The following is a 13,579-nucleotide window of genomic DNA, read 5'->3' on the forward strand; positions in this document are numbered from 1 at the left end:
GTTCAATGAGAAAACATATCTCAAAAAATAAGTTGGAGCTGGGCATGGTGGCCCACACCTTTAATCCCAGCATTTGGGATGCAGAGGTAGTAGGATAATTGTGAGTTTAAGGCTACCCTGAGACACATAGTGAATTCTAAGTCAGTCTGGGCTAGAGAGAACAATGGGAGGGGGTAGATCACAGATGAGCCTAAACAATGGTACCAAACTGCCTGTATTTACTGAAAAGAAAACTAATAAATTAAATTTTTAAAAAACAGTAAAAATTTAGACAGTTTCTGAGGAAGACACCTAATGTCAACCTCTGTGTTCCACATGCATGTTTACACACACACACGCACACACACACACATACCACCTACATAAACATCCAAAAAAGCCATTGTCTTATTCTTGGTTAAGCTTCTTTCATACCTTATCTCCTACTTATTGTAAAATCCTGTTGGACCTCCTCTCAAAATGTATACAAAATACGATCTGTTTCTCTCGACATATTGCTGCTCCGTCCCTGGCCCTATGCACCATCATCTTATCCCTCAGTCATTACGTCTTTCCAACTAGGTGCCATTATACCCTTCTCCCTCATGCAGAATGGGATCCTTTAAAAACAGAGTCAAATTCTGTCATTCTTCTATTTAAATTCCTATATTTACTTTATTTATTCCTTTATTCCTTTATATACACTCAAAGTAAAAATGTATCTCTTTCTAAGTCCAAACCCTTTATAAGATGCATTTGCCTCTCTCCCCTATAGCTGGCTGACTGACTATAACTTTCATTTTCATTGTGGCTGCACACTGGGCCTCTTGTTGTTCCTCAGAAAACACCCCTAAAGCTCACTTCCAGGACTTTGAACTTACTACTTCTACCTGTCATCTGTTCTTCAAGCTACCAGGACATTCTCTTTCCACTGGAACCCTTTCTAGTTACTACATTTATTGTGGGTTTTTTTTTTTTTTTTCTCATTCTCTTTCCTGGATACTTCCAATTCCCTCTCCTTATCTAATTATGTACTCCTTGAAACATACCCCTATCCAACACACTGTACATAATGACTTATTCCTCAAGCTCACTGCAAAGGACATTCAATTATGAACTCTAGAGGAGAGGGATGTTTGCTGTCATGTATTTGTACATGCACGGTACACACTTTGAGACATATAGTAGATGACACTGAACAAACATTGTGATTAAAAGAATGAGCCAGAGGGAGGAAGAGTACAAATGTATCATGTACAGTAACAGTAGATGGTGGATAAAAATATGGAAAAGACATGAAATCAGTAACTTACAGCTTCAATGCAGCTAGCTAGGCAGAGAAAGCTTCATGGAGATGCTAGAATGACTGACAGCAACATATAAGGAATATAGGAATAAGGCAGGCATCCCAAGCTGAGGAACCCTGGTAGCAAAAGTAGGAAACTCAGGTCTGGAGTGATGTCTTAGCAGTTAAGTGCTTGCCTCTGAAGCCTAAGGATCTCAGTCCAAGGCTTGATTTCCCAGTACCCATGTAAGTCAAATACACAAGGGGGTGCATGTGTCTGTGCATTTGTAGTGGATGGAGGCCCTGAAGCACCCATTCTCTCTCTCTCTCTCTGCCTCTTTCTCTCTCTGTCTGTCACTCTCAAATAAATAATTTTTTTTAAGTAGGATACTCAGCAAATACAGCTCAAGTGTTGCTTTCAAAAGCCACACATACAGGTATACAATAAACCTTTCCTTACAAACATTCTTCAGCCATACAGAGTACTGAGGGCAGGAAATCAAATCCTAGCCACTGCTTGTGAGAACTGAGAAACAGACCTTCACCCTGTGCCAACACTGAGATTTAGGGAAGCTCAAATTTGTTTAACTCTAGGACAAAGAGTGGGGTGCCTTTTAAAATGAAGTGAATTTTGAATCATAAATAGATACGATCAATTCATCTTAACAATATTATCTAGAATTGATTCATATAATGTTTACATATTTGTTAATATCTGAGCCAAACTAATAACTTACTACATATGTAAATTGTTTTGGAATATGGACACATACAAAAACATTGAAGAACTTTGATACAATTGAACAATTCCTTCTTCATTACACACAAAAATGAATTAGGAAGTGAGTAAAAACTTCTATACATGGAAAAAACAGAAGATTATGTATATATGTTAAAAATGGAACTTGTATGTTGTGTTATTGATTTATTCACATCCAGGAGGACCAATATTTCAAAATCCTGCTTGTACAACATTCATATTTTTAAATGAAACTTTATTTATTTTAATATTCATTTACTTTTGAGTCTTATTATAAAACCAAAGCTGGCCTCAAACTCTCCACCCTCTTTTCTCAGCCTCCCTAATGCTGGGAATACAATGTCACAGCTGTAGACATTTATAACCTTTCTGCTTTCAATACTTATTCCATGAAACTAAACAAACATCTAATGGTCTTAAGTCACACAAACCCAGTACCCAGGATAATATTGTCTCACTGAGATTTGTTGTTCATTGAAGTGACCTGGATATATGTATCTTAATTTGATAATTGCCTCATTTGGAGTTCCTGGCACTCTTGTTCTCCATGTAGCCTCTAAAACATCTAGTGCACAAGGGACATCTACTCAGATCGAACTCCAAAACGTCACTCAAGTAAAACTCAGTGTGTGCTATTGAAAACAGAATCATATCATTTTATGTAATCAGCCTTAAAGTTCTCAATCTCAGGACAGCAGGAAGCACTGTGTAACTTACTACTGAGCACCAAATGGCCTGGAATTTAAGGAAGACTATCCCATGACACCAGGAAGCACTGTGTAACTTACTACTGAGCACCAAACAGCCTGGAATTTAAGGAAGACTACCCCACGACAGCAGGAAGCACTGTGTAACTTACTACTGAGCACCAAACGGCCTGGAGTTTAAGGAAGACTACCCCACTTCGTTTTTTCTGCCCTATTCTCCACTCATTGCAATAGTGCAGGTAGTTGGGATACACAGTTGCTATCCCCTATTGCCTACATTTACCTTCATGAAAGTTTCATCTATTTGTTGTTGGCTACAAGAGACATTTTATCATTTGAAATCATTCCCCTTCCTGTTTCCCTTTTCTTGTAAGAGAGGAAGTGATCATTATGTATACTTAATACAAAGTAGCAAAAATTGATAAGATTTTCTTCCAACCCATTTGCTCAACAGGTATAAATATTTAAAAAAAAAAAAAAGCCCACAGTTGCAAAATAAGTAACACTGTGTTTTCATGATAGGTTGGGCAAGTTTCTTTCTCCACTCCACATTTCTAGCCCTTTTTGGCTCAAACCCATTTGCTTTGTGGTTTCCCTGTGTCTCTTGCACCATGTTTTTCTTAACTTTTCTATTCCTTGTTATCTGGGGTATTGTGTAAAGATTTCCTCTCTGCCATCTGTCTTTGTACTTCAAACTTGTCTTCTATGAACTTCCTGTCTCTGTATTACTTCCTATCAATCATTCTGAATTCCTTACTGCAGCACTTTCTCTTGGTCTTCTTCTTGAACCATGTCTATAGTAATATACAGCACTTCCTTGGAGAGAGTAAAAGTAGCAGAAGTAAATAAGGTGTGTGTCTATATCTGTGTGTTTTGTGTTTGTGCTTTTTATTGTCCTAAAACAAGATATTCTAGGGGCTGGAGAGATGGCTTAGCCGTTAAGTGCTTGCCTGTGAAGCCTAAGGACCCCAGTTCAAGGCTCGGTTCCCCAGGACCCACGTTGGCCAGATGCACAAGGGGGCGCACGCGTCTGGAGTTCGTTTGCAGTGGTTGGAGGCCCTTGCGCGCCCATTCTCTCTCTCTCTCTGCCTCTTTCTCTGTCTGTCACTTTCAAATGAATAAATAAACATAAAACAACAAAAAAATTAAAAAGTCCCCATAATTAAAAAAAAAGATATTCTGGGTACCAAATATTTTTAACAATATCTGCATTATTTAGAACAAAATCCCATTACAACAGTGTTACATTCTGTCACATCACAGAAAGGGATGGATGAACAGTGAATGTGTATTGCTATGCCAATTATTTTCTGTTATAGTAATGAAATATTTGAGACAATCTACAAGGAAAATGTTTACTGTGCCTCATAGTTTGGGTGGGTTCAGTCCCAGATCTATTAAACCCTCGGCCCCAGGTGGTAAAAAGCAGATCCTCTCACCTCATGACTTGGAAGTAGAAAGTGAGGAGGGCCCTGGGGTCCTACAAGTCCTTGCTAGTGCACATTCCAATGGCATATTTACCTCACATGGTTCCCACTTTTTAATGATTCCACCACTCTCAATAGCACCTCCCTGGGAACCAAACTTCCAACACATAGGCCTTGGAGGGTGCATTTAAGATCGAAATCTCAGCAACTGCCAAATTAAAGAAGTGATTCAAAATGAACTAATATAGTTTTGTCAACTTAGCACTTTTGCAAAAAAGCAAAACTATTGATGGTCAAAAGATATGTGCTTGCCAGTAGTACAAGGGGAAGAGGGTGTTGGACAAATTAATTGCAGGATATTTGGGTTAAAAAATGTATTCTGTATGGAAAAAATGCAGTGGTACATCCCCCCAACACACACACACTTATTCTATAATGTAGGTCATTGAAATCCATGCTTTCTTTTTTCTATTTCAGTTTTAGGTACTTAGAGACTAAAGACTGAATAATGTGTCCCATAACCTTTATGCATTTGCCAAAATCTCACAAAGCTCTATGACACAGAGGATGAAGCTTAGCACAAACTCTGGATGGAAGCTCTCAGGTGCCTGAGAGCTTCATGAAACCCCACAAACAAGTTGTTCCAGGTTCTCCATGGACAACATTCCAGGATTTCTTTCTGTTAACCAAATCTGCTAATGCCCAATTTTCTTATATAACATGGTATAGCATTTGCATATTAACTGTACACATCATTCTGAACACTTTAAATTACCTAATAGTTAACATAACACTTACTAGAATGTAAATGGACGGTGACAAGTTGTAATCATGTGTTGTTTAGGGGATGAGAGGATTAAAAGTTTGTACATGTTCAGAAGAGACAAAATTTTTCTTCCAAATATTTTTGATTTGTGAGTCTATGGACACAAAAATGTGCACACATGGAAGAATGATTGTACCATCTGCTCAGATATTCTGGATATCTAAAATTGTGCTAGGAATAAAGTCTAGCAATTACTTTTAAAAAATAAGAGAAAGAAAAAAATAACAGTTTTATGTACCTTGGGATGTAAAGATTGGAGAACATTTCCAGTCTCGATAAGCTTAAAGACTAACAATAGGCTCCACTTGCTTGTTTACTGCTAATGTTATTGTTGCAATTGTAAATTGACTTATTATAAATGGCCCTGTACATTGTAAAGTAAATCTCCTGGCTTTTATGTATGCCAAAATGGGTTCTTAGCATGTAAATGGCTCCCTTTCTTCTTATATAAATCCCATTAGATTCTAATGACTCAGTAAATCAAACAGCATTTTTAGTAATACATGAATTGTGGCATTTTTTTTACCTTTTATTTTAAATCTTCATAAAGGAGAAATGTAAAATTAAGGAAAAGAATTTAGCTACTGCCAAAGCCAGATAATGGTTCACACTCTTATTCCCAATGGGGACTGAGGATGTTGTTTATTAAATAGCGCTTTCTTCCTACAAGGGACAAGAAAAAGAAATCCTTAGGGCACTCTAATAGCTTGAGGATAGAAGAAAATGGACAGGTGGAATATTTCAGTGTCAATATGAAGAAAAAATTTGTACCATTCCAAGTTTATTTTTCTTTCCCTGTTCTTGGTCTTTTGTGTATTAATCCATTTTCTGCCTTTTAAAAAGTGTGTGTGTGTGTGTGTGTGTGTGTGTGTGTGTGTGTGTGTGTGTTGAGGCTTCATTTGTGTGCATGTACATGTGGAGGCCAGAGGAAAACACTGGGTGTCATATTTAGGAACACCAACCGCCTGTACTGAGACACAGACCCATAATGCAGCTACCTGCAAACAACAGAATGACTATCTCAGTGTAAGCTTTGACTAACCAGCAGCTATTTCAGAAGAAGAGAAAACAAATGTGGATTTAGCTCACACTCCAGTACCAGTCTAACATTCCTGGGTTAAATAGCAAGAATGGAGATAATTGAAAAGAAATAGGGTGTTGTGTCTCTCGGTGTCCTTCTCATAAGAGTTCACATTTCCTTAAAATACTCTAGATTATATATAGAATGTTTTACACTACTGTGATTTATTTTATTTTCTGCTATTAAACTGGCATATATAATTATCAATCCTTTCTTCTTTCTTTTCTCTCATTAAAATAAAACAATAAACTCTGCATCTAAAAATTCACATTTAGAAAGAGCCTTGACTATTGGTAGAGGTCTTTAGTCTCATCACTTCAAAAGTTGAGGAAGGAGTATGAGTTTCTGGCCAGCCTCAGTAACACTGTAAGATCTTTCTCAAAAAAGAAAGTAAAATAAAATATTTAAAATAATGATTAATATTTAGTCATCCTTACAATGCTTTAGGAACTTTCAGTTTCGTGATTAAGTAAGAAATCTATATAATGGTTTACAAAGTTCAAACAATGGGAGTCTATTCTTTTTCACCTTCTTTAAAATGCTCTCTAACTGATGTGTGATGCTTCTCTTAATCCTACTTTTGCTTGAAATTTAAAGACTGTTTAATACCTTGGTTACTATATATACAATGGCAGCCTTCAAATGAAATGTTCTTATTTACTTATTTTTATGAGTTTTCTACATGAATAGTATGTGTGTGTGTGTGTGTGTGTGTGTGTGTGTGTGTGTGTGTGTCTGTGTGTGCAAAATAAAGAAATAGAGAGAGGAGAGGGAAAGAGGAAATGAGAGAATGGGCATTTCAGGGTCTCTTGTTGCTACAAATGAACTAGAAATACAGGTCTCACTCTGTGTATCTGGCTTTCTGTATACATTTGAACCTGTGTTTAGTTAATTCATCAAGTATAATGATATGCCTGTACTTGGCACATTATTACAGCAAACAGGCTACTGGACATTTTAAGTAACTCAGTAAACTACATTGAACCTGGATTTGAACCTAGGTCAACAGGCTTTGGAAGTACCTTTAACCACTGAGCAATCTCCCCTGCCCTATTCAGATGTTTTATTAAACACTGGCTTATGTTTCTTTCATTGTTGTGACTTCACTCCATATGGGTTTTCCAACAAGAATTTATACTCCATTTCAGAAAAGAAATTAAATGTTTCTTTCATTTTATCTATAAACTTGGAGTGAATCTGCATAAGTTAGTAGTGAAACAAATATTTGTTCAATGAATATATAAATAAATGAAAATACTTCTGATAAATCCTTTGTGACATCATTACCTTCAGTTGTCTTCTCTTGAGAGTTCTTATGGCACCCTGACTATTCCTCATCCTTATGTAGTTTTCTGAGTTACTTTAACTATCCACTAGCCTGTTTCAGTAATTATGTGTCAAGTACAGCATATAATTATTCTGGAGGGAATTAACTAAGCACCTCAACATATACAAGTTTCTCCTAGTCAATTAAGTTGCGTCTATTTTCGTTTTGATCCTTGATGGAAGAAAAAGCATAGTTTTTTTTTTTTTTAAATTTAATTTATTAGTTTTCTTTTCAGTAAAAACAGGCAGTTTGGTACCATTATTTAGGCTCATCTGTGATCTACCCCCTCCCATTAGACCCTCCTTGTTAATGAAAATGGGTCGTGCATTGTGGAGTTAGCCCCCAGTTATTGGCATGATAAATGTCTCTGCAAATCATGACCCAACATGTAACTCTGACATTCTTTCTGCCCCCTCTTCCGCAAGATTTCTCTGAGCCATGTTGGGTTCATTTTTGGTCTGCTTCAGTGCTGAGGTGTTGGGGGCCTCTGAGGCTCTGGCTCTCTGATTTGGTAGGAGTTGATTTTTCTCTGCGTTGATCTCTTTCCCCTTTGTGCTGGTATCCGGTTCACAGGAAAACATCACCCTTGCTTATTTCGCCAGTTGTCCTTAGTTTCAGTTGGGCCCCTTTTGAGGTATGTTGGGGCAGCTCTCTTCTTAGGATCTGCATCTATCTGGAAAAGAGAAGCAGATTCTCCAACGGAGAGTAAGTTAGCACCCAGAAAATTGAGATAACACTTACTTTTTTGATAGGCAGTTTGATAGGTGTAGGCCCCTTATACCTCGTGATTAATGGTAGCTTGATATTGTAGAGTGGGCTTGTGTTTGGGTATGGTTCTGACTTGTTTCCCAGCTCCAGCTAAGGGTCTAGTACCACTGAGTGGATCAGTTAGCCAAATCAAGAGCAATTGGTTCCTCACCATGGCTGTGTACCACTATTGCACTTGTGTGGGCATCACATCTGGTTATTTGTTGCTAATTAGGTTAAACAATGTGTTGCTTGGACAGATCTTGGTCATTTCCCCCAGTCGCCTATGTAGCGCCTTCTGGCACTAGACATGCTGACTATCTGGGGACTGGCTCTCTCCTGGCTTCCAGCCATGTCATTCCATTTTACGCGTCAGCTACATATGGAGTCTTCAGCAATAGAGTCTTACCACTGGCCTTTGGTGGGTCATCAAGTACTCTGACAGAAGTCTGTCATTGTTTTGGGAAACCTTGTAGGTTTCTCTGATCAAAAGCTCATTGTGGATGGTAGGCCCAAGCTGGAAGTGGGGGTTACAGGTCATTGTCCACTAAGAAATTGAGGAAAAGATAACTAATATACAAGAGTTAGAGAGGAGAGAGATAGAGGGGAGAAGGGGAGAGGGAGGGAGGGAAGATGTAGGAGATTTAGGTCAGTCTTGATCCTACCCTCTCCAGTGTCTTGTGGTTCAGGTATTTCCTGTAAGGGTCTAGTGAAGGTTCAGTCATTTGGTCTGTCTTTTAGGAAGTAGAATTTTATGGTACCATTGCCTTTTGGGTCTGGATTACTGTTTTCCACCCTTTGATTCCCTCCCCGCCCTCCCATCCATCTTATTGTCTAGTCCATGAGGTGCTTGCTGGGTATGTAAGGCATCTTGGGCAGATTCAGGTTAGGTGTTGCAGATGAGTGAGACTATGTGTCGATTTTTTTTTTTTTTTTTGTGATTGGGTAAGTTTGCTGAGAATGATCTGTTCCAGGTTCAACCATTTTTCCTCAAATTTCTTTATGTCGTTTTTTCTTACTGCTGTATAGAATTCCATTGTGTAGATATACCACATCTTTGTTATCCATTCTTCTAATGATGGACATCTGGGTTGATTCCAGCTTTTAGCTATTACAAATTGAGCTGCTACAAACATGGTTGAGCAAATCTCTCTGGATTTTGGTTTGAAGGTTTTAGGGTACATGCCCAGTAATGGTATAACTGGGTCTGTTGGTATTTCTATAGTAAGCTTTTTCAGGAGTCTCCATATTGCTTTCCAAAGTGGTTGTACCATCCTGCATTCCCACCAACAGTGATAGCATTCAACAGTAATTCACAAAGCACTAAGATGCTTAGCCAGGTTTGTCAATTTCATTCTTCAAGATTTGTGTTTCATTTAAAAAATAGTAACTATATGGTTGGAGAGATGGGTCAGTGGTTAAGGCACTTGAATGCAAGCCCTAATTACCTGAGTTCAATTCCCCAGGTCCCATGTAAAGCCAGATGCACAAAGTGGTACATGCATCTGGAGTTTATTTGCAATGGCTGGAGGCCCTGGTTTGCTTATTCTCTTTCTCTCCCACTCTTTCTTCCTCTCCTTCTCTATCTCTGTGTATCTTGCCCTTCTTTCAAATGAATAAAAAAATTAAATAATAAATGGTAACTATATCCAAGTTAGTTAATCTATATAACAACATATTTTGTGTGCTAAAATATATTAAAATAACAAAATTAGTTATAAATACATATATATGAGGAATACTAATATATATGCCTTCACACAAATTCTATGTTTAGACTTTTAAACTTCTTCCATTGGATGAATGCGAAAGGGTACTTAGATAATTGCACATTGTACTAAGAGTTTTGTAAAATAGGCAGAGAATGAATAATAAGAGGCTGTAGTGTTTTCTTAAGACAAGTAATCTTTAGATAGATTTCTTCCTTATTATACATTCATAACCACCCTTTTCTTACAGTATTTACTTTAGAAAACATATAATTAAAACTCATTTCTATGAATATTTGAGATACAAATTTTTCACATATTTTTTATCTTTTAAGGTGTAGAAAGTGTAGGCTGGAGAGATTGATTAGTGGTAAAAGGCACTTGCTTTCAAAGCTTGACAACTTGGGTTCAATTCCCCCATACTCTCAGAAAGCCAGATGAACAAATTGGTGCATATATCTGAAATTCTTTAGAAGTTGCAGGAGGCCATGGTGAGCCCATTCTCCACCCCCTCCCTTTCTCTTAAAAAAATAAAGTAAATACATACATGTTTTTAAAATCATACAGAGATTGTGTGAGTGTTTTGGACTATTAGTCTTTGTTGAAACAAAGATGGACACTGAATGCTCCAAAACATGGAAATAGACATGTCCTTTGGCTTTATGATATAGTACCTTGGAGCTCTGACCTGTCATAGGAAAATCAGACTAGCAAGAAATGTTAGATTAAGAGGTTCTAAGTCTTCTGTCTTCATGGACAAAGGAAAAATCCAACTGATTATAGTCTTTTAATCCATACATGTGAGCTACTTTGCACCACACCTTTCAGATTTACCACTAGCCGGGAACTAACTAGTGACCCCATTGAATACCAATTATAACAAAAGAATTATTGCATCTCACTTGATCAAATTTATAGCAGAAAAATTTCTGTGCAACTGTATGGCTTTGTGGTATCATATACCAATTAGGAAAAAACCAAACAAAACTATGATTTTCTGGAAATAGTATTTAGATCACATTAGGAACTGTGCAAAAATTGGGCTTACTGAATATGGGCAGAGGTAAATTAAGATGATAGTACAGGTGTAGGCAAAGAGTAAATGATACTTTTGGTAGGCTGTCCTAAGAAATTCCATTCTAGTTTAACTGTAATGGGAAATATTCAGTGAGGTACTTTTAAAGAATGTCTTACAATGATTTTACATTTGAGGAAAGCAAGAGTGATTTGACATGCAAAGATAAGTCAATGTGGCTTTGCCATATATCTGGAAGAAGATGACAGTAGGTTGTTCCATGATGGGTGAGATAGGAAACACACATATAAAAGACAGTTTGGGCCTGAATTATAAAGAGTTTTATTTTTTCTATGTGATTAGTAAAGAAATTCATTTATTATCCCTCTAAAATTAATGGGGTAAGAGAGTATTTGAACAGTCTAATTAGAAACGGGCTAATGGGGGCTAAGTAGATGACTCATTGGTTAAAATCTCTTGCTATGCGTGCTTGACCAGTTTGAATTCCCAGAACTGAATTAAATCCAGACATAAGTAGTGCAGAAGTCTGCAATCCCAATGGTGAGTCAGGTGAAGCTAGTCCTCTGTCACCATGACAAATGTTAATTGATCCTGTCTCTCATAAGGTGGTAGGTAAGAACTGATACACTGAGGTTGCATACACCTCCCCACACACACCCTACACACACACACACACACACACACACTCAGTAGAAATGGGCTAATATATTCAAAGTGTACTAATGGACAGAATCTAATAAAGATATTATGAAATCTAATTTGGTACAGGATTATAAACCATAATTCTTCAATTATCATGTGGGTGGGAATCTCATTGTAGGGCTATAGTAACAATGCAAATCTAGAGGTTATTGAAGGGATCTCACTACTCCTAATCCTATTTTTTTTTTTGTCATTGGAAGGGAGACACTTTTACAAATGAACCTATAAAGTCTTTCGGTGCCACATAGTCCATACTGACTGCTGGGTTTTCACAGGTGCTTGGCAACATCAGCTGTCCAGTGCATGTTTACCTTGGAAGCCATTGAAACTTACAATCCTGTTTTGGAAAAAGAGAACTCCTTACCACCATATAGATCATTTTCAGATACTATAGAATGTGTTCCTAGGGCTGCTTTCAGTAACTTTGTTCCAGACATCAAGATGAAACTTTAATATAGAACAAATCATAGTGTTTAGTTGATGAAATCTAAGAAGCCATTAATAAAGGCCACGTTTCTGACAAGAACTGAAAAAAAAAACCAAAAAATTAGTGATACTATACACAATCAAGTGTTAATTTTGAGATAGAAAGTAAGAATTAATATTGACATGATACATTTGATATTACTTCAGATACATCTAATTAAACAGATAGATAGTAGATGTTGAATACATGAATTTGGATTTTCAGAAGTAAAAGAAGTCATAGAGGTTTATTTTCTCCCTTTTTTCTTTTCCTCCCTTTTTTGTTATTTATTTGTTTTGCATGTGTATAGTATGTGGGAGATGCTGTGTTTTTGGTATGATGTATGAAAGTGTATGACTGTTAATATGGTATACCATGGGCTAGTCTGCAGTGACCAGAGGAGAACATCATGTATTCCCCATCATTGCTCACCCAGTTGTACTTTATTTTTTTGAGACTGAGTTTCTCATTAATTTGGAACTTGTCATTCACAAGTCCTAGTTATTCTCTTGGCCTTTGTTTCCTACAGGACTGAGAATATAGGTACACATAGCATGCTCAGCTGTTTATGTTGATCTGGCGATTCGGATTAAGCCATTCTCGGAAACTTCAGACCCTTATGCTTCAACAGGAAGCACACTTAGCTGTGGAATTATCTCTGCAGCTTGAGATACACTTTTGGAATCATCAGAATATAGATGAAATTCAAAGTGAGTGTAATCTATCTATCTACATATCATTATCTATCATCTGTCTATGATCACTCTATCTGTCATGTATCATCTACCTGTCTATGTATATCACCAAAATAAAGAAAAATATAAAAGTTGAATCTAAGTCCACTCCAAATTTTGGGAAATTATAGAGATACAATATTAATCAATGACTACATATGGAATGACTAAGAAAAACAGAAAAAGAGAGATTAATCAAGAAGATAACTTCTCTGTCCCTAAAGATAAACAAAAAAAAATGTGTTTCATAAAAGGATAGGAGGAGTGCATGTGTCAAATGCTGCTAAGTTATCAAATAAGAGGATTCTGAATTAAGCTTTAGGATTAGTGACATAGCACTCCTTGTTAACGATGAGAACTACTTCAGTGGAGTGTTAGGCACAAGAGCTCCCAGGAGAGGAAGTATCAGACCATAAGAAGAGAAATAATGGAAACACAAGTGGAATAAGCATTTTTTTGAGCTTTTTTTTTTAACTAAAAATGAATAGAAATGATACTGGCTAGCATGTGTGTTCACAGCTTATTATAAAATGGAAATGCATTTGCTCATTAGCTCAAAGAGCTGGAGATGCAGGAGCATGCTCAGAAGCTATCAGCTGGAGTCAACTTGGCTTACTTTCTACAGATGAGCAGTGCTTCTCCATATCCCTCAAAAGTACTCAGTCTTCCCAAAAAGCAAACAAAGTAATAGTCAACATAAACCTCAATCTGTACAGTGTTTTTCTTATACACAAATGATGACTATGAAAAACATAGGAGTTTTTTACATATATCTTTTATTAAAGGATAAAAG

This window comes from Jaculus jaculus, chromosome 6, assembly GCF_020740685.1.
Source record: "Jaculus jaculus isolate mJacJac1 chromosome 6, mJacJac1.mat.Y.cur, whole genome shotgun sequence".
NCBI classification, from domain to species: domain Eukaryota; kingdom Metazoa; phylum Chordata; class Mammalia; order Rodentia; family Dipodidae; genus Jaculus; species Jaculus jaculus.